The sequence below is a fragment of the Schistocerca cancellata genome, chromosome 9, assembly GCF_023864275.1.
Source record: "Schistocerca cancellata isolate TAMUIC-IGC-003103 chromosome 9, iqSchCanc2.1, whole genome shotgun sequence".
Lineage (NCBI taxonomy): Eukaryota > Metazoa > Arthropoda > Insecta > Orthoptera > Acrididae > Schistocerca > Schistocerca cancellata.
In genome coordinates this window covers 121035029-121054351 of record NC_064634.1, presented here as the reverse complement: position 1 = coordinate 121054351, position 19323 = coordinate 121035029, and the positions used below count along the sequence as shown (strand labels likewise).

Genomic DNA, 19323 nt, shown 5'->3' with positions numbered 1-19323 from the left:
AACGATAAGTAGAGTTTGGAAACTTGGTTGATTTACCGGAGAGAGATCTCAGGTTATAATCGATAATGGTGGCCATTGAATTAACTATTAGGTAATTATGGAATTAGTAATAACATGTGTTTTCATGTAAATATATATTTATAATACTGTTTCTCATTTCATACGGATAACGGCGTACACTTTCTTGTGGAACTGACAGTACTTATCTCCTCGAGCTTCGCCATACTAGTCCCAGCACTTGGAAGTAATTCATGAGTGTAAAGGACGCAGTGGACACCTCTACGCATCTAAACTTCTTTTTTTTTTTAATCGATAGTCATTTGCTTTCCTAACGATGACAGTGACGGATATCGTCGAGAACTGAAACGACAACTCCGCGGGAAAATGTTTACTACAGTGCTGTAGCTAATAGCCTTGTTTTATTTGACAACTAACGGGGCTTGTGCAATGCCGTCAATATGCCGCAAGTATCAATCACCACCATAACACGGGTCTGTATAATTACGAAAGCATTATGTCGGAGCTAACTGAATTCGAACGTGGGTAAATTCTTGGTGCTTGTAAGGTGGGTGGTTCCATAATGAAGTAACCCAAAGTGATTCTTTGTTTCAAAAGGGACCATATCGAAGATTAATTCCGCATACACAATGATGATGATTTGAGGTGAGGGGCGCTCAACATCAAGGTCATCAGTGCCCCGACGAAAAGTCAGCCTGCCTGTCTTATCGGTGGGGACGAAGACTGCCCCCTCATGCGTAGCAGTTTATAATGTATTAAAGTCTGACTCCCTTCCCCGCCAATTTAGGGATGAGGCCTGACAGCTCACAAAATTTCTTCGCTCTTGTAACACGAATCAGTATCTAGGAGGATGGTAAGAAGATCTCCATCGAGACTGAGTGCTGCCCTAATATCGGTAAATAGGACACACGTTGGCAAAATACGATGAACCGAAAGTGGCACACCACAAACTTCACAGAATGGTGTGTTGAAGGGATATGTCCGACGTGCAGCCTGGTAAGCAAAACCTATTTCCAGCAGTGAGGCTGATATGAATTCCACCTTGCCTGTGTAGTCGACTTGAGAGACCGCAGTTTGTTTTCTGTCACATGCAACCATTCAGTCTCCCACTGCCGCATGATGCGTCTGTCAGAAAATGAGATGATGACTTGCAGCGGAATGGGACATTGATTGACAGCAACATCCCGACATGCTACCTTGGCGGCTTTGTCGGCCAGTCGTTTCCCTACTTCCCGCTGTGGCCAGGTACCCCGCAAAAGATCACCCCCTTGCCACGGTGCGGGAGCCGCTGTAAGGAGTCATGGATGAGCTGAATCAGCTGGCCTCTTGGATACTTTTGGTGAAGCGCTCGCAGTGCGCTAACAGAGTCGAAACAGACAAGAAAGCTTGCACGGTGATGTCTGTGAATCCTCGTCAGTGCCATCAGAATGCCATATAATTGTGCATCATTGTTTGTAAATTGTTCCAGAAGAGGTATTGTAAAAGCCCTATCAGGATAAAGAGCAGAACAACCGGAACATTCTCTTGCCGTGATCCATCTCTATAAACAACGATAAAACTGTGGTACAAACTTAGAAAAGTAGAAATTTTCTTGTACTGTGTCGAGCTTAAAATCACTTTGGGCCTCTGAAGACACCAAGGCGGTAATACGTTCCATCCCTGGCTGTGTATTTTGATGCATGATAGATCCAGATCCTTGAGACAGTCTGTAGCACATATACCAGATGGCTTGGTCGCGAAGGGCTGATTCCTATACAGCCGTTCAGTGCCAATGACTGAGGTGACTGGCCCCGGCGGAGGTTCGAGTCCACCCTCGGGCATGGGGGTGTGTGTTGTTCCTTAGGATAATTTAGGTTAAATAGTGTATAAGCTTAGTGACTGATGACGTTAGCAGTTAAGTCCCATAAGATTTCACACACATTTGAACATTTTTGAACTGAGGTGACCGAGAGGTGCAGTGCCTGTCGAGCCTAAAGTATACGTCGCTGAATGCATTGTGGTGGTTCACAGTCTCTGCACACAGGCTGGGGGCTAAGATGGTCCGAAAGACCACAGTCAATATCGGAAAGTCCTCATGGTGGACAGCGTCTAACATTCTTAAGTAGGAAGTATGAGCTGATGCACAGACCAAGCTGCCATAATCTAAAGGAGATCGTGCTAATGCCCTGTAAAAGGAGGCGGGACCTTTTAGCTCCCCATGTTTTTCAGGTAAGGCTTTTCAAAATATTCAATGACTGGGATCCCTTTGTTCGCATGTCTTTCAGGTGTGGGAGCCATGTCAGTTTCGAGTCAAATAACACACCCAAAAGACACACAGTTTCTCGAAAACGTAAAATATTGTCCCCCTTTGTGAGCACTGGTAGATTAAAACTTCGATGAGCACTTTTAAAATTAACACATGTAGTATTGTTTGGTGAGAACCGAAAAGCAGTTGCCCTGGCCCAGGTTTCCAGCCACCAAATGGTCAGTTGCAGCTGCCTCGTCGTCGTCGTAAGATCAGAGGAAGAGTAGAAGATTGCTGAGTCATCCACAAACAAAGAGTATTTGACAGGGCTCCCGAATTCAGAGGAAATGCCTTTGATAGCGATGGGAAACAATGTGACATTGAGGACACTGCCTTGGAGGGCCCCATTCTCTTGAACATAGCAGTCAGACAAGGCATCGGCTAGGCGATATCAAAAACGCCGGTCCTCAAGGAGGGATTGGGTATCAAGTGGCAGCCGTCCCCATCCATGAAGTTGGCGAAGGATGTTGTACGTCCACGTAGTGTCATATGCTTTTTCGAGGTCAAGAAACACACAAACCAAATCGTTTCGGCGTAACAAGGATTCCTGTCTCGCCATCCCCAGTATAATTCAGTTGTCAAGGCTGGAACGGTAGCGCCTGAAACCGCACTGGGAGCGACTCGAGTGACCTCGAAATTTGAGCAGCCAGACGAGGTGGTGGTTGACCATGCGTTCAAGATCCTAACCCATACAAGTGGTAAGAGCTACATTCTGTTAACTTTTAGGGGTGCTACGGTCCTTGTCTGATTGCCAGAATGAAATTTATATTGCCTCCATCCAAGTTGTGGGGTACTGTCCATCAAACGACATATGACTGGAACAAGAGAGGCGCTGTCCCAACGCTTCAGGGCACATATGACCATGCATGGCATAATGGATCTCATCAGTTCCTGGAGCAGTGTCTCTGGCTGCAGACAAAGCTGATTTCAGGTCCCACATGGAGAATGGAAGGTTGTAGACTTGCTCATTATGTGAGAAGAAATTGAACTTCCTCATCTCCACTTTCCCATGGAACACCTGAAAAGCAGGAGCTCGTCTGGGTGCCGTAGTGACACTAAAGAAGTGCTCAGCTAAAATCTGAGCCATATCTTTTGGTGTGTCCACCAAGTGCCCATTATTTGATAAGACCCTAAGGACCTGTCCCTGTAGAATGTCTGTCTCCGTTGACGAACCTCACATCTGCTTCAACCACATCATCAGTATCTTCACAGTCGTTCCGTAAGGCCGCGCGTGGTAGCCGTGCGGCGACATAGTTACGTTACACATCGCCATATTACACGTTACTATTCGGAGCCCTCTGGCAGCAGAGGGCTGCAAGTGTGTAGATACAAAATATTAGAGATGTAGAGTGTTAAAAACGTTAGTTTTATGCAAAATGCTTTAAGAGTTTTCACATAAATATTCTAAGTCTTTACTTATCAGAACTTCCTCGTATGCTGTGTAGTAGGATGTACAGTGGGTTATTTGGTCACTTATGATCTTATTGAGACGACGTTTAGAGATTTCCTACAAAATTAGTAGTCATTGTAGTTGTAAAAAGTTCATTTGTCAACTAGATGGGACATACTCTGTCAGCATGGTGGAGCACTTGCATGTTACTTACAATACGCAGCTTCAGCGTTTTGGGACTAGTAACGAATAAATAGAACATAAAGGATAATTAAGAACAAAAATCCGTCGCGTTATTAAAACAGAAAATTAAATTAAAACATTCTCAAAGAAACTATGAATATTTCACAAAATGTCGTTCAAAGAGATCTCCATTACTAGGCATTTGGATTTTTTCCCAAGCACATTTCTTGATAACATATGTCATTTTTAAAGTATTTCAAAAATCTGGATACATCTCGTAAACAAACATTTTAGGTCCGCAACGGATTGATCATAGGTTAATTACGAATATGGAATAAGATATGCATTCGTGTTGTGTGGACACTGTGTGAAACCTAGTCTAGCCGCGTGGTAAGAAAGGGTTTCATATTTTTGACGCTTCTCTAACAATCATACAAAACGATTTAGCACTGTGATTAAGTCACTTGGCTCACATTCGCGGTGAGTTAGGTTCAAACTATTCTTGACGTCTGGATGTAAGTTTCCTGTGGTTGGCCCAAATTACGACTGTAAAGGTCAGTATGGTTCTTTTTTAAAGCCACATCCGATTTCCTTCCACATCCATGTGCAATTTGAGTCCCAGGCTCATTTCAAATGAATTCACTGTTGACAGGGCGTTAAACCCTAAAGTTACTTTTGATAGGTATTTTGTTAAATAAATATTTTCAATAACCAGAATCAGTCTGACTATATTTTATTTTACTGCAATATATAATTAACTTTTCCACGTTTATACATTGTATGTAGCATATAAACTTGCAGCCATGGCTATTTATTTACTAGTTCTGAATACACGAAACATTACTAAGAAATCAAATATCATGGAGCACTGTTTGTTTGGACGTCTCACAGGGATGGAGGGGGAAACGTGGCGGATCTAGGAATTGTATACGCTCTTAAAGAAAGGAGACTAGAAAGAAAGACAGACGTACAGTATGTAGGATTCCACCTGCTGTTTGTATCACTTGTCTTCACCTATAGTTATTAAGATTTCTTTCTTTCATCGTGATCCTTTAGTAGCAATCTCGTCCATGAAGCACTGCATTTGATGACGTTCAAGCATAATTTATTTAAGATGATCATTATTTGTTATGCTAAGGTACACTACACTCACCACATGCAACAGTTTACTATGTGTCACGATTGCTGTCCACACTGTGACATTGAAATGTTACTTTTAACCACGCTAAAAAAGCATTTACTTTCATTCAGCCGACTCATTATGGTTCTACACATTTCTCTCTCCAGCTTCAGCCACAAGAAGCTGTGAGATAAAGATTAAAATGGAGAGCTCGATTAAACACAGTATCAGCGGTATTACTGAGGTGAAATGTTCTACGAGTCCATGTTACTCTTGGAAGGTGTGGAAGGAAACAAGTGGGAAAGAGAAACATTGAGCTGGTCCATGAACCTTGGTGTGACAGTGCAGTTGGTATCGTTCAGTGTGCGAGGCTGAATATCTAGCTCCACTCACTGTTGCGCTTCGTTAAAAGTAAGACAAGTAAATATGTAAGACTGTTAGACTGAATAAATCACAAGCTTCTATATAAATATTCATGTATAAAACACAAGACTGTACCCAGAAGGACGTCCAGTAGTCTACTTACAAATTTAGTTCTGCTAGCTGTAGGCATTTAATATCGTGGAATAAGTGATAAAAATTTCTGCACTATAATTTCCACCCCCCCCCCCCATGAACCATTGACCTTGCCGTTGGTGGGGAGGCTTGCGTGCCTCCGCGATACAGATAGCCGTATCGTAGGTGCAACCACAACGGAGGGGTATCTGTTGAGAGGCCAGACAAACGTATGTTTCCTGAAGAGGGGCAGCAGCCTTTTCAGTAGTTGCAGGGGCAACAGTCTGGATGATTGACTGATTTGGCCTCGTAACACTAACCAAAACGGCCTTGCTGCGCTGGTACTGCGAACGGCTGAAAGCAACGGCAAACTACAGCCGTAATTTTTCCCGAGGGCATGCAGCTTTAATGTATGGATAAATGATGATGGCGTCCCTTTGAGTAAAATATTCCGGAGGTAAAATAGTCCCCCATTCGGATCTGCGGGCGGGGACTACTCAGGAGGACGTCGTTATCAGGAGAAAGAAAACTGGCGTTCTACGGATCGGAGCGTGGAATGTCAGATTCCTTAATCGGGCAGGTAGGTTAGAAAATTTAAAAAGGGAAATGGATAGGTTAAAGTTAGATATAGTGGGAATTAGTGAAGTTCGGTGGCAGGAGGAACAAGACTTTTGGTCAGGCGAATACAGGGTTATAAATACAAAATCAAAACGGGGTAATGCAGGAGTAGGTTTAATAATGAATAAAAAAATAGGAGTGCGGGTAAGCTACTACAAACAGCATAGTGAACGCATTATTGTGGCCAAGATAGACACGAAACCCACGCCTACCACAGTAGTACAAGTTTATATGCCAACTAGCTTTGCAGATGACGAAGAATTTGAAGAAATGTATGATGAAATAAAAGAAATTATTCAGATAGTGAAGGGAGACGAATATTTAATAGTCATGGGTGACTGGAATTCGGTAGTAGGAAGAGGAAGGGAAGGAAACTTAGTAGGTGAACATGAATTGGGGGGAATAAATGAAAGAGGAAGACAACTGGTAGAATTTTGCACAGAGCACAACTTAATCATAGCTAACACTTGGTTCAAGAATCATAAAAGAAGATTGTATACATACAAGAAGCCAGGAGATACTGACAGGTTTCAGATAGATTAAGTAATGGTAAGACAGAGATTTAGGAACCAGGTTTTAAATTGTAAGACACATCCAGGGGCAGATGTGGACTCTGACCACAATCTATTGGTTATGACCTGTAGATTAAAACTGAAGAAACTGCAAAAAGGTGGTAAATTTATGGAGATGGGACCTGGATAAACCGAAAGAACCAGAGGTTGTACAGAGTTTCAGGGAGAGCATAAGGGAACAATTGACAGGAATGGGGGAAAGAAATCCAGTAGAAGAAGAATGGGTGGCTTTGAGGGATGAAGTAGTGAAGGCAGCAGAGGATCAAGTAGGAAAAAAGACGAGGGCTAGTAGAAATCCTTGGGTAACAGAAGAAATATTGAATTTAATTGATGAAAGGAGAAAATATAAAAATGCAGTAAATGAAGGAGGCAAAAAGGAATACAAACGTCTCAAAAATGAGATCGACAGGAAGTACAAAATGGCTAAGCAGGGATGGCTAGAGGACAAATGTAAGGATGTAGAGGCTTATCTCACTAGGGGTAAGATAGATACTGCCAACAGGAAAATTAGAGACCTTTGGAGAAAAGTAAACTACTTGTATGAATATCAAGAGCTCAGATGGAAACCCAGTTCTAAGCAAAGAAGGGAAAGCAGAAAGGTGGAAGGAGTATATAGAGGGTCTATACAAGGGCGATGTACTTGAGGACAATATTATGGAAATGGAAGAGGATGTAGATGAAGATGAAATGGGAGATATGAAACTGCGTGAAAGTTAGACAGAGCACTGAGAGACCTGAGTCGAAACAAGGCCCCGGGAGTGGACAACATTCCATTAGAACTACTGACAGCCTCGGGAGAGCCAGTCCTAATGAAACTCTACCATCTGGTGAGCAAGATATATGAGACAGGCGAAATACCCTCAGACTTCAAGAAGAATATAATCATTCAAATCCCAAAGAAAGCTGGTGTTGACAGATGTGAAAATTACCGAACTATCAGTTTAATAGGTCACGGCTGCAAAATACTAACACGAATTATTTACAGACGAATGGAAAAACTAGTAGAAGCCGACCTTGGGGAAGATCAGTTAGGATTCCGTAGAAAAATAGAAACACGTGAGGAAATATTGACCCTACGACTTATCTTAGAAGCTAGATTAAGGAAAGGAAAACCTACGTTTCTAGCATTTGTAGACTTAGAGAAAGCTTTTGACAATATTGACTGGAATACTCTTTAAAATTCTAAAGGTGTCAGGGGTAAAATACAGGGAGCGAAAGGCTATTTACAATTTGTACAGAAAGCAGAGGGCAATTATAAGAGTCGAGGGACATGAATGGGAAGCAGTGGTTGGGAAAGGAGTGAGACAGGGATGTAGCCTCTCCGCGATGCTATTCAATCTGTATATTGAGCAAGCAGTACAGCAAACGAAAGAAAAGTTCGGAGTAGGCATTAAAATCCGTGGAGAAGAAATAAAACTTTGAGGTTCGCCGATGACATTGTAATTCTGTGAGAGACAGCAAAGGACTTGCAAGAGCAGTCCGGAATGGACAGCGTCTTGAAAGGAGGATATAAGATGACCCTCAACAAAAGTAAAACAAGGATAATGGAATGTAGTCGAATTAAGTCTGGTGATGCTGAGGGAATTAGATTAGGACATGAGACACTTAAAATAGTAAAGGAGTTTTGCTATTTGGGGAGAAAAATAACTGATGATGGTCGAAGTAGAGAGGATATAAAATGTAGACTGGCAATGGCAAGGAAAGCGTTTCTGAAGAAGAGAAATTTGTTAACATCAAGTATAGATTTAAAAGTCAGGAAGTCGTTTCTGAAAGTATTTGTATAGAGTGTAGCCATGTACGGAAGTGAAACATGGACGATAAATAGTTTGGACAAGAAGAGAATAGAAGCTTTCGAAATGTGGTGCTACAGAAGAATGCTGAAGATTAGATGGGTAGATCACATAATTAACGAGGATTTATTGAATAGGATTGGGGAGAAGAGAAAATTGTGGCACAACTTGACTAGTAGAAGGGATCGTTTGGTAGGACATGTTCTGAGGCATCAAGGGATCACCAATTTAGTATTGGAGGGCAGCGTGGAGGGTAAAAATGGTAGAGGGAGACCAAGAGATGAATACAGTATACAGATTCAGAAGGATGTAGGTTTGCAGTAGTTACTGGGAGATGAAGCAGCTTGCACAGGATAGAGTAGCATGTAGAGCTGCATGAAACCAATCTCAGGACTGAAGACCAAAACTAGAACAACAATTTCCACACATACCTGATGTAAAGTCAGTTTTAGCCAAGCTTTTTCACTTTTGGCCATACTTATTCGTTGTGAACTGTAATCGACTATACAGCGTGATTCAGCTGCCCCTACAGATTCGTTTTATGCAACCTGCACTACGCTTTTAACAGGAAGGCTACACAGACAGGCGCAGCCGCCTAATCTATATAGGTTTTTTCTCAAGAGTTTTAAGCGGCTGTTAGCAAATGGAATGGCACTGTCAAAATTGATGTGGGGATTGGCTATGACTTATGAGATATGACATTTCTGGACCGAGGTACACATTACTTCTGATCTTCTTCTCCAAGTGTCTGTAGTCTCTCTTTGTTTTAGTAGGTGTGAAGTCATACAGGTTTCATTTGGTTCTGTTAGGTCTATTTCATTTAATGTACTTAACCTTTCCTAAATGGTTCAGATGTAATGTATTCGAAAGTTCTTACTCCGGTTCCTCCCCTTTTTGTATCTCCCGTTAATTTGTTTCTGATGGTGAACCACACTTTACAAGGTAACCCTTTTCTAACCATTTACTAATGGTTAGGTACTATAAGCAGAAAATACTTAGAGTTCATATGTTACTCCTAAAATTAAGATGATAGATCGTAAATGAATGAAAATAAACAAAGTAGTTTGGGTTTCTGTCACTTCGTTCAACAGATTTGAAGTGATGCCAAGTGTAAAAGTAGCTGAATTCAGTTTATTAGATTCTTTTGACGGGTTTTTATAATTTAAATACTCTGTAACATCTACACCTTAACATTTAAAAGATTCTCTTTCATGTCAGCATGTTGCCCATTCTTAAGATTTATCATTAGTGTCGTGTCTTTGATGTGTAGCAGTAAATATTCAACGTTTTTGAATGTGAGAGATGCCATTTGCAGATATCGAATCGGTAATTTTTAAGCACATTATTTTCAGTTCCTCTGTTGCTGTATGTTTACTGTCAGTGTCATTATCACTCATAGTTGAGATCTCCTGTTCCTGATATCCAGATAACAATGTGGTGAGCTAATGCATGTACTGCTTTGTTGCAGATGACGGAAACTTCAGCATGCAGAGGCACAGCAACACTCGTGTCTGATAGTATTTCTTGATAGACATCTCACCCTCTGGTGATTAAAACAGGTAACAGACGTAAAATGTTATGCATCTGTTTTGAGAATGTCAGAGGATTGAGTCACATTGATTTTATCAATGAGAGACTTTAAATTTAGTACATTACATACAGATTCGAAGAGTTCTGGAAAAAGAGATTAATTGTACGTTTTAAATAATGTACAGAATGTGATTTTGCAATATGATAACACTAACTCCTACGGTGTATAGAATTTAAAAAACTCAGAGAATGGAGTCACGCCAATTATGAAAGAGGCGAAATTAGGATAAAGCTATAGATACGAATGTGCACACTGGTTTTACCTTACTTACACAAATTATTCTTCGTAAATGCAACAGAAACACAAGAAAAATAACACAAAACAGACAGATAATGTACGAGTATTGCTGACAGACATACTGATGCTGTTATAATCGTAGGAGTGAATTAATTGCTAAGATACATTACAGGTTTAGTAACAAAACTTAAGATTCAGAAAAATAAAAACAAATAAAATCCTACTTACACAGAAACTGACTCTTGCTAGAATAATGACTATAATGAGAAACGCATGTATAATTCTAGTAAATTTTGCTGCTAGTAAAGTAACAAATGGGAACAACCGGCCACTACTTGTGCTTTACAGAGCGGGAAATCCTCTGACCACCACATTCAGCCATCGTGCGTAACCATCTAACATTAATCAGTATGCTTGTTGTGAAACACGTGTCCAAATTCCCAGAACAAGGGATATAATTTATATAAGACTTGCCATTCTCCCACATTAATTTGTTACCCAGATTTGTAAAATTCCGCACACCCCAAAGAGAAAAATTACAAGTGTTTACTAAACGATAAAATTCAAAACAAACTGATATTGCTATTGTTAGATAGCCTATAGGTGTTACATTCCGAGCTGGAAATAGACGAACTACATTAAGGATACAGCGTACTTATAAATGGTGGAAAAATCGAATTTTTTATGACTTTATTAAATTCTATAGTCTTTCCCGATTACATGGACATTTACATTAAAGGGTTTCAAATGAAAAACGACATATATATATATATATATATATATATACCAAATTTTAAAATTACGGTCATGTATGCTACCAGTCCCCCTTTATATCTGTTACAGATACCACTATTATATCGAAAAGAACTGTGAACTTTGTTTCCAGCGATTATACATATGATACATTTATAAGTTGGTAACAGTGCTGGTTTCTAGCGTCTGTAAATGATTATCTTTAGTAGTATGTACTTTTATTTCGCTGAAGCAGTTTGTTCGTGTATTACTGAATGTTTGTTGCCCAGGTACTACATATATTTGTAGAAGTATACATCCTTTAGTGTGCAATAAATACGAACTATGCCACGCCCTTCAATAAATTCAATAAAAAGGAAATTCTGTGGTAACCAGTTCACAAAAAGCAAGCCACACTGTTGAAAGTAACTATGTGTCAGTTTCTCAGGGAAGAAACTCAAACATGACACGCCTCCTGGTGTTTCTAATTTTTGTGATAACAATGACGCTGTTTGTAGTGGATTTGTTGTTGTTGATATCGGTATCTTATCTTCTTTGATAAAGGAAGTGGCGAAATGTAAACAATGTGATGGTGTAGGCTGTCTGGAAATAACTGAATAACAAAGTAGCAGGAAGGGTTTAGCGTCACAATTAGTTGTTCTCGGTAGATCCTGCAATAAATCTACATCTAAAATGACTTCGAACATTGTGCATAATTCATATGGTGTGAATTTGAAGTTAGTGTATGCAATGGGTGCAATAGGAAAAGGAAAAAAGGCTGCTCAAAAGTTTTGTGATTTGATGGACCTTCCTCCTCCCCCCAGTAGGTTCAGCAAGTACATAAAAATACTTTTATGTGCATTGATGGTTGTGTCTAAAGCAATTATGAAACGTGGAGTAGAAGAAACTATAAATATGAGTGGAACCAGGGACACAGTTGTTGCACTTGAAGGACATGGCAACGTCGAAGACATCGTTCATTGAATGGTATTGTTAAGTGCCACTTCTCTGGAGAATGGAAAAGCTGTTGACCTTGAGTGCTTACCCAAGTACTGACACACCTGCCATGGTAACACAGTGGAGGTATGGTGGTTACAGTGGAGGTATGGAGTGTGTTGGAGCTCTAAAAATATTTCAGACGTCAGTGCTCGTTTATAACGTTAGATATATGAAGTACCTAGGTGATGGAGACTCTAAATCTTTCAATAAAATTAATGAGTTAAAAGTTTATGGTAATACCTTGGTAACAAAACTGGAGTTTTGTGGACATGTGCAAAAGAGGGTGGGTGTTAGATTGAGGATGCTACGAAGAGGAATGATAATAAAGTTGCTATCTGTCTGTCCGAGGCAGATTGACATAAACTGAAATAAACCTCCTTCAGAGTTATTACGGACTGGCCGTTAGACGAAGTGCTCCTCTGAATGATGTTACAGCAATGAGGAAAGCTGTATGGACCACCTACTTTCATTAGTTGTCCATAGATGATGACGCTGTTCATGGACTTTGACGCAAGGAGCAGATTCTTGGGAAGGTTACCAAAAAGCAAAAGAAAGTGGTCAAGTATACCACCATAAGCATTCTCTTCCTGAGTCTGTTATGAATTAAATAAAACCAATTTTTAGACACCTGAGTGAAGCTGTTTTGCTTAGTAAATGTCTTCATGGGGGCACTCAGAATACGAATGAAAGTTTCAACCATTGCATATGGGAAAGATTATCCAAGAATACACTTGTTGTAGCTTAGATTCACAGTCATAAAAATGTTTTTAAAAAACATCAGCTTTACGCCAGTGACTGTTATAAGTTTTTATTACTTTATTGCAATTTCGGCCTTAGGCCATTATCAAATGCTGATATAGTGACTTTAAGCGATGGCAACGTAATGTTAGCTGACACATTTGTGTGTAGTTGTCAATCCTGTTAAATACATTTGTGTCGTTGTTACAGAGTGCGAGCACACGTATACAAACATCGTAAAACAATATAATCTGAAAATGGACATGTTCATTAACCCATCACTAGTCACACATGCATTAGACCACAGATGCAGACTATTGTTTGCAGTCTACGTCGGCCGAAGAACCCGAGACAGAAGCCAATAGGCAGTTTGTCAACAAGTGGCCACGAAAGCCTTAACAATTTTGAGTCTACTAATAGCCATAATATCAGTACTTGATAATAGCCTAAGGCCTAAATTGCAGTAACGTAATAAAAACTTATAACAGTCACTTGTGTAAAGATGCTGTCCTTCAAAAAATTACCCAAGAATATTTTTGTAGTACTAAATACATTAAAAATTGGTCTACTAGATGCAGTAATGTGTTTCAATGCTGGAGTGATGGGAAGGTTGGAAGTCCTGAGAAATTTAGGCATAATATGTGGCTCTAGTATGGAAGATCAATGGCTTGCGTGTGACAGACAACGGCTGCATGAGGCTGAAAGATTCGCTCTTCAAGTTACCAAAGAAGCGTGCTAAAAGGAGTGCCAAGAGGAAGCTTGAAGATGTAGAAATGCTGCAGATTGAAGACTATGCTTCACGAATGTTCTGAGGCACAGTTTTATTGGACTCATATCTTCATTCAGAATTACCCACAAGTTTTATTTTTCAGAATTCAGATACAAATATTTCCTGAAGTTTATAAAGCATTGCGCTGATTTCTTTCTGTAACTTACAATAGTCCATACTTATGTAGTAGACCAGTAGCCAGAGAAGTACCCTATATCCTTAAGTGTAGGGCTTGCCAGTTCAGCTTGTAATATGGTTTTTGTAGTCTAAACATAGTGTAACGCAAATGTCTTGGGTATTAGTGTTTTATTGGATTTATTACATTTCGTGACGCTTAATGAGGAAAATAAAAATACTTATGCATCGTAAATTTTAAACCATATATCTATACTATCTGCTGGTATTTACCAATACAGAAATAGCTACCGAGAGGATGAAGTGGGTTATGTGCGACACTTTAAGTGGAAAATAGTTAATGTATATTGAACTCAACAAATGACTGAAGAAGTACACTGAACTAAATGTCGACTGCTTTCATAGTTCACAGTATGTAGGACGAATACTAATGAATGTATTAAGTATTCCATGGCGTTTTTAAGATCTGTTTGACAATCATAATTCTCGCATTAGCTATATTTGGGTCAGTGGAAATAATTCCACATGGTGAGTTTGATTATATACCCTAATGTACAAGGAGATTCATATTAACAGTGAAAGCACATACATGGAAGTGTACGGTAATAGTGTCCAAAGCGTTCCAGTAAACAGCGATCTGTAAATTAACAGTTTGTCAGAAAGTTGTGAACCGTCACTGACTTTCAGAATGAAATATTGTCGAACATAGTGATAATGTATGTTTTTCGACTAAACTCCCATGTAATTGGGCAAAAATTTCACGAGCGACCCTTCATTGGCGAGTGTGCTAGGTGTATGATGGGGCAACTCTGTCTGTTGACATGAGACTACGTGCCCCAATAGGTCCTAAGATGAACAGGTCGAGCAGTGCTTAAGCAGTGGGTTCCAAGATAACGAGATCAGAATATTCTGAGTTTATCAGTCGGGGGTTATCTCAGAAGTGAAGTCTATAGCATTCCCGTCGACAGAATGGGGGAACTGGAGCAGCGAACTATACAGTGTTGTACAGTCTTACGAAATGATCCGATGGTCTTGGTAAGAATTCCAAATTCACTGCAAACCTCAATAATGACGTTCTGCATCAAAACGCGTTGATGAAACTTGAAACATCTCATTTAATAGGTAAAAACGAGCAGTGTTAGGGGCAGTCAAATGAAAATCGGACACCCTCCAGAACGGGACCATGGAATGGTTCCATAGAAAAGTAATCACCACACGCATTAAGACGTTCGTTCATCTGAGAGAAGAGACGAAATTTCTTGTTTCGTAGAAGGCGGTCGGTCGCTGTCGGACACAGAACCGCAGCCTCTCTTGCACTTCCTCGTTAGACTGAAAACAACGTCCTTGCATATTTTTCTTCAGGTCGACATAGATTTCAGCAGGATGTTGAGGTGTTTCCCAGACAAATCGCTGAAGAGTAGCCTTTGTCCGATTGGCTTTCTGGGGGCTGGAATTACCGCGCAACAGGATGACTCTATGACATAGCGTTCCTAGGCGTTTTGACCTTATAGTCCTCGAACTGCACGTTGATTGTGGCTCCGCGCTCGAAGAATTTGACTAGCAGAGGATGCATCTTGTTGCACGACAACACCCACCCCCACATTACCAATTGGTCGAAGGCTATGCTCCGGGAATTTTGTTGGGAAACACAGCTGCATCCTCCGTACAGGCGTGATCTTTCACACAGTCATTTTCACATCTTTGTCGACACGAAGGAGGCCGTGAGTGGCCGTCGGTTTCCGTCCGACGAGAACGTGCAGGAATGGGTGCGATTGTGGATCCGTCGGTGGCCGACCAAGTTCTACGAAACAAGAAGCGACGGTCTCGTTTCCCAGTGGGATAAATCTCTGAACGCGTGTGGTGACTCCTTTTGAATGGAACCGTTCCGTGGTCCCGTGGTGGCGGTTGTCGGGTTTTAATTTAACTGCCGATTGTAAATGGTAATTGAATTTCTTGATCAGATAAGTCATGGATCAAGTTTGAGTCCATTTGTTTGGGGAAATAATTGTAATGTCTACATTTCAACTAAATTTACTAACTCGGACAATATTTCATACTTAAGTCCGTGGCGGCTAGCAACCATACAGACTCAGTATCTCATATACCTCTCCCCTCAGTAGCAGGAATCGATTGGTTAATAGTTCATTATTATTTTAATTTCAGTAGAATTTGTTTTGTTATCGTTGAGAGTTATTTCCGTTCAGTTTCGAATCTCCGTAATGTTTATCCACAGAAATTGTTGTCGCTGGCTTACTCTGGTAAAACAAACGCCAAAATGCTCTATGTAATACTTGTTTCTCTGTCGATGAACGTAGCAGACTTGCTTGTAATTCCAGAGAATAATTTCTGGCTATAATGGTACACAAATACTTATTAAAAAAAAGTAAAAGGTGGTGAATAGAAAAAGGCGTCTGGGCTAAATAATTCAATATCATTCAGTATATGTTATATGTTTATTGCTTCACCCGCCTAGTAACGACGATAAAAATATATACTTAAGAGGATGTCGTGAAAAATATTTCACAACAAGACACTCGCAGATATCTCGCGAACGCCGGTCGGGGTGGCCGAGCGGTTCTAGGCGCTACAGTTTCGAACCACGTGACCGCTCCGGTCGCATGTTCGAATCCTGCCTCGAGCATGGATGTGTGTGATGTCCTTAGGTTAGTTAGGTTTAAGTAGTTCTAAGTTCTAGGGGACTGATGACCTCAGGTGTTAAGTCCCATAGTGTTCAGAGCCATTTGAATCCCGTGCCATGTTTCGTTATTAATTATGATACTCCCTCTGTAACTTGTCAATGTGAAATAGTTCGTTTTAAATCCAAACTGTTTTGCTACGATGTAAATACACAGTACCAGTACAGTTAAGCTTAATTTAATGGCGCTTTGAACTGACTGTAGTAGTGAATTTTTATCTTCAGATGACCAGCAAGACCGCAGAGCGTCTGTGTTGGCGAGAGTGGTGTAGCTTCGGCTGCCAGACGGATACGATGCCAGGAATTGTCAGCGCTACGCGGACAACGACTGCCGCCATCTGCTGCCCATATTCATCTATCCGCAGCAGTTTCCCTGCAATGAGTGCATGGGCTTCCAACACCAGAGCCAGCCTGCATTCAGTGTGACGTTCCTAAACTTAATACAGTGAGAAGACTCGCAATGGTCCATGTTTCACAACTGCGATGTACTCGTTTAGGACTCGCTGTGAATATATGTTGATGTTGCACAGTTTGCGGCAGTACCAGCTACTTGTCAACGAAGAACATATCTTGCAGATCAGAGTTAATCCGCTAACGGAAAATAATCCTGTATTGCATTTCCTCTTGCGAAGGCAAAACCAGTTTTTAATGAATATTTTCGTAAGCACTCACTTTGTGGGAACAACAATGTTGTTAAGCCATGGAAGACATCGTGTATAAAATGAGACCTCTAAACAGTACTAAAGCTCAGAGGAACTATGTTCTTATGTAAAAACCTCTTTAGTTTATCCTTTATCGTATTTATACTTCTTTCTTATGTTTTTTATTGTTATTAACTTTAAATTTAATCGCGTAATCGTTCTCATTTAAGATTTGAGTATTAAGTATTTTCTTAATTAATTTAAGATATGCATTAATATTTCATATAGTTACTCTTCGATATCTACGTTCTACAATATCTCTTTCCCAAAACAATCATCGAATCGGTCTGCATCTACATTTGTTCTCTTCCAACCAATACAAATTGCATGGTAGAGGGTGCATCCCATCGTACCACTTATTAGGATTATATCTCATTCTATTTGTGAATGGAGTGCAGGATCAGTAACTGCTGAAACGCATAATTGTGGCTGTTTCGGAAGCGATAGGTATCGGCCTGTAATATTTTTGTAGATTCCTTACTTAATACTGTTTCTTGGAACAGGCATTCGCTATTTTCCAGCTTGTACCGCAACTTGTGTCTTATTATCTCTGCCACGTATTTTCATGGGTCCAAAACACGTGACCATTTGCGCTGTCCATATTTGTATACGGTCAGCTATTGCTGTGAGTCCTACTTGTGTTTTGTGACATGACTGTATTTTTCTAGTATCGCACTGTAACGGGTTGAGCTGTAGCAGGCTCAGTGCCTTGTACAGACAGCTGGGACCTGAGTACTGACCACAGCCAGACAACACCCATGCCGTAAGGCCACCCCGCAGATGCTACCACTTCCTTACTGTTGTTTCTTTATCCCAAGAAACTGGAAAAGTAACTAGCCTCTAGGACGATTTTGCAGTTTAACACACTGTCATGTGACAACAGGTACATGACAATCACCGACCCTGACCAAGACGTTTCCGCAATTCCCAGAATTTAATTCCTTCCGCAAAGACAGCACCGAGCATTTGACTTTAAACTCCTACCGTGTCAGTCGTCATCATCGGCCACCTGGGCAACATAGCTGCACTCAGTCTGAAATCTTCACCTTAACAATGTCGCAATCTTCACGGCTGGCACATGGCTCCAAACTACGGACCACTGCCTAACTGTTCAGACCTCTGGCAGCCATCGCTCTTCTGTCATCTCAAGGAGATACGTCGACAGTGTTACTGCCGCCACACCATGGCCAGGGCTTGAACTGACAACCTACCAGCACTGTGCTCTCGGAGTCTTTCCGCCACCCACAGCCACTCTCCAGCCACCAGAGTTAAACACCAGGTAGCATCGTGACCCGTCACAAGTGAGAAGACGCCACTGACTTGCCCTGCACAGTACTGGGGCCGCTAGCAGGGCCTTGCCTGGCACTGTCGACTGAGCTCCCAGCGTATTCACGTCCTGACAGTGTGCGTTCACTACGAACTATTAGCAGCCATGTCCACCGGTACAAGTTAGAATGTTACGAGCCTACGCAAAACTGTGCCAAAGATAAGAAATGACTGTCCAAGTTCAACGAAATACTAGGGGACTGTTTTATGTTCGTCTTCTTGTTTACCTACAGCCAGACCCACCATCTGAAGTCCTAAACGATGTAGTATTTTGTTGAAAGTAGTGAAAAGTAAGTACTGCATGTCCTGTTTCTTACATAGAGGAAACACTTTCAGTAATTTGAACTTCGTTTCTTGGATTAAGTTTCTTGCCCCAAGATAGACTGAAGAGCCAAAGCAACTGGTACACCTACCTCGTACCGTGTAGGGCCCTCGCGAGCACGCAGAAGTTCCGCAACACGACGTGGCATGTACTCGACTAATGTCTGAAGTAGTGCTGGAGGAAATTGGCGCCATAAATCCTGCACGGCTCTCTATGAATCCGTAAGATTACCTTGGGGGGGGGGGGGGGGGGGGATCACAAATATGCTCCATAATGAAACTTCCTGGCAGATTAAAACTGTGTGCCCGACCGAGACTCGAACTCGGGACCTTTGCCATCCGCGGGAAAGTGCTCTACCATCTGAGCTACCGAAGCACGACTCACGCCCGATACTCACAGCTTTACTTCTGCCAGTATCTCGTCTCCTACCTTCCAAACTTTACAGACGCTCTCCTGCGAACCTAGCAGGAGAACGTCTGTAAAGTTTGGAAGGTAGGAGACGAGATACTGGCAGAAGTAAAGCTGTGAGTACCGGGCGTGAGTCGTGCTTCGGTAGCTCAGATGGTAGAGCACTTTCTCGCGGAAGGCAAAGGTCCCGAGTTCGAGTC

General features: G+C 41.2%; 1 long non-coding RNA gene across 1 annotated transcript in view; it reads left to right on the top strand.

Annotated features, from left to right (window-relative positions):
• The window catches only part of LOC126100567 (uncharacterized), a 56500-nt gene extending 39688 nt beyond the window's left edge, over positions 1–16812 (top strand). Inside the window, exons 3-4 of the long non-coding RNA XR_007522184.1 lie at positions 9939–10029; positions 16592–16812. This is a non-coding gene — a long non-coding RNA (uncharacterized LOC126100567). The remainder of the gene's footprint in view (positions 1–9938; positions 10030–16591) is intronic.
• The last annotated feature ends 2511 nt before the right edge of the window (positions 16813–19323 follow it).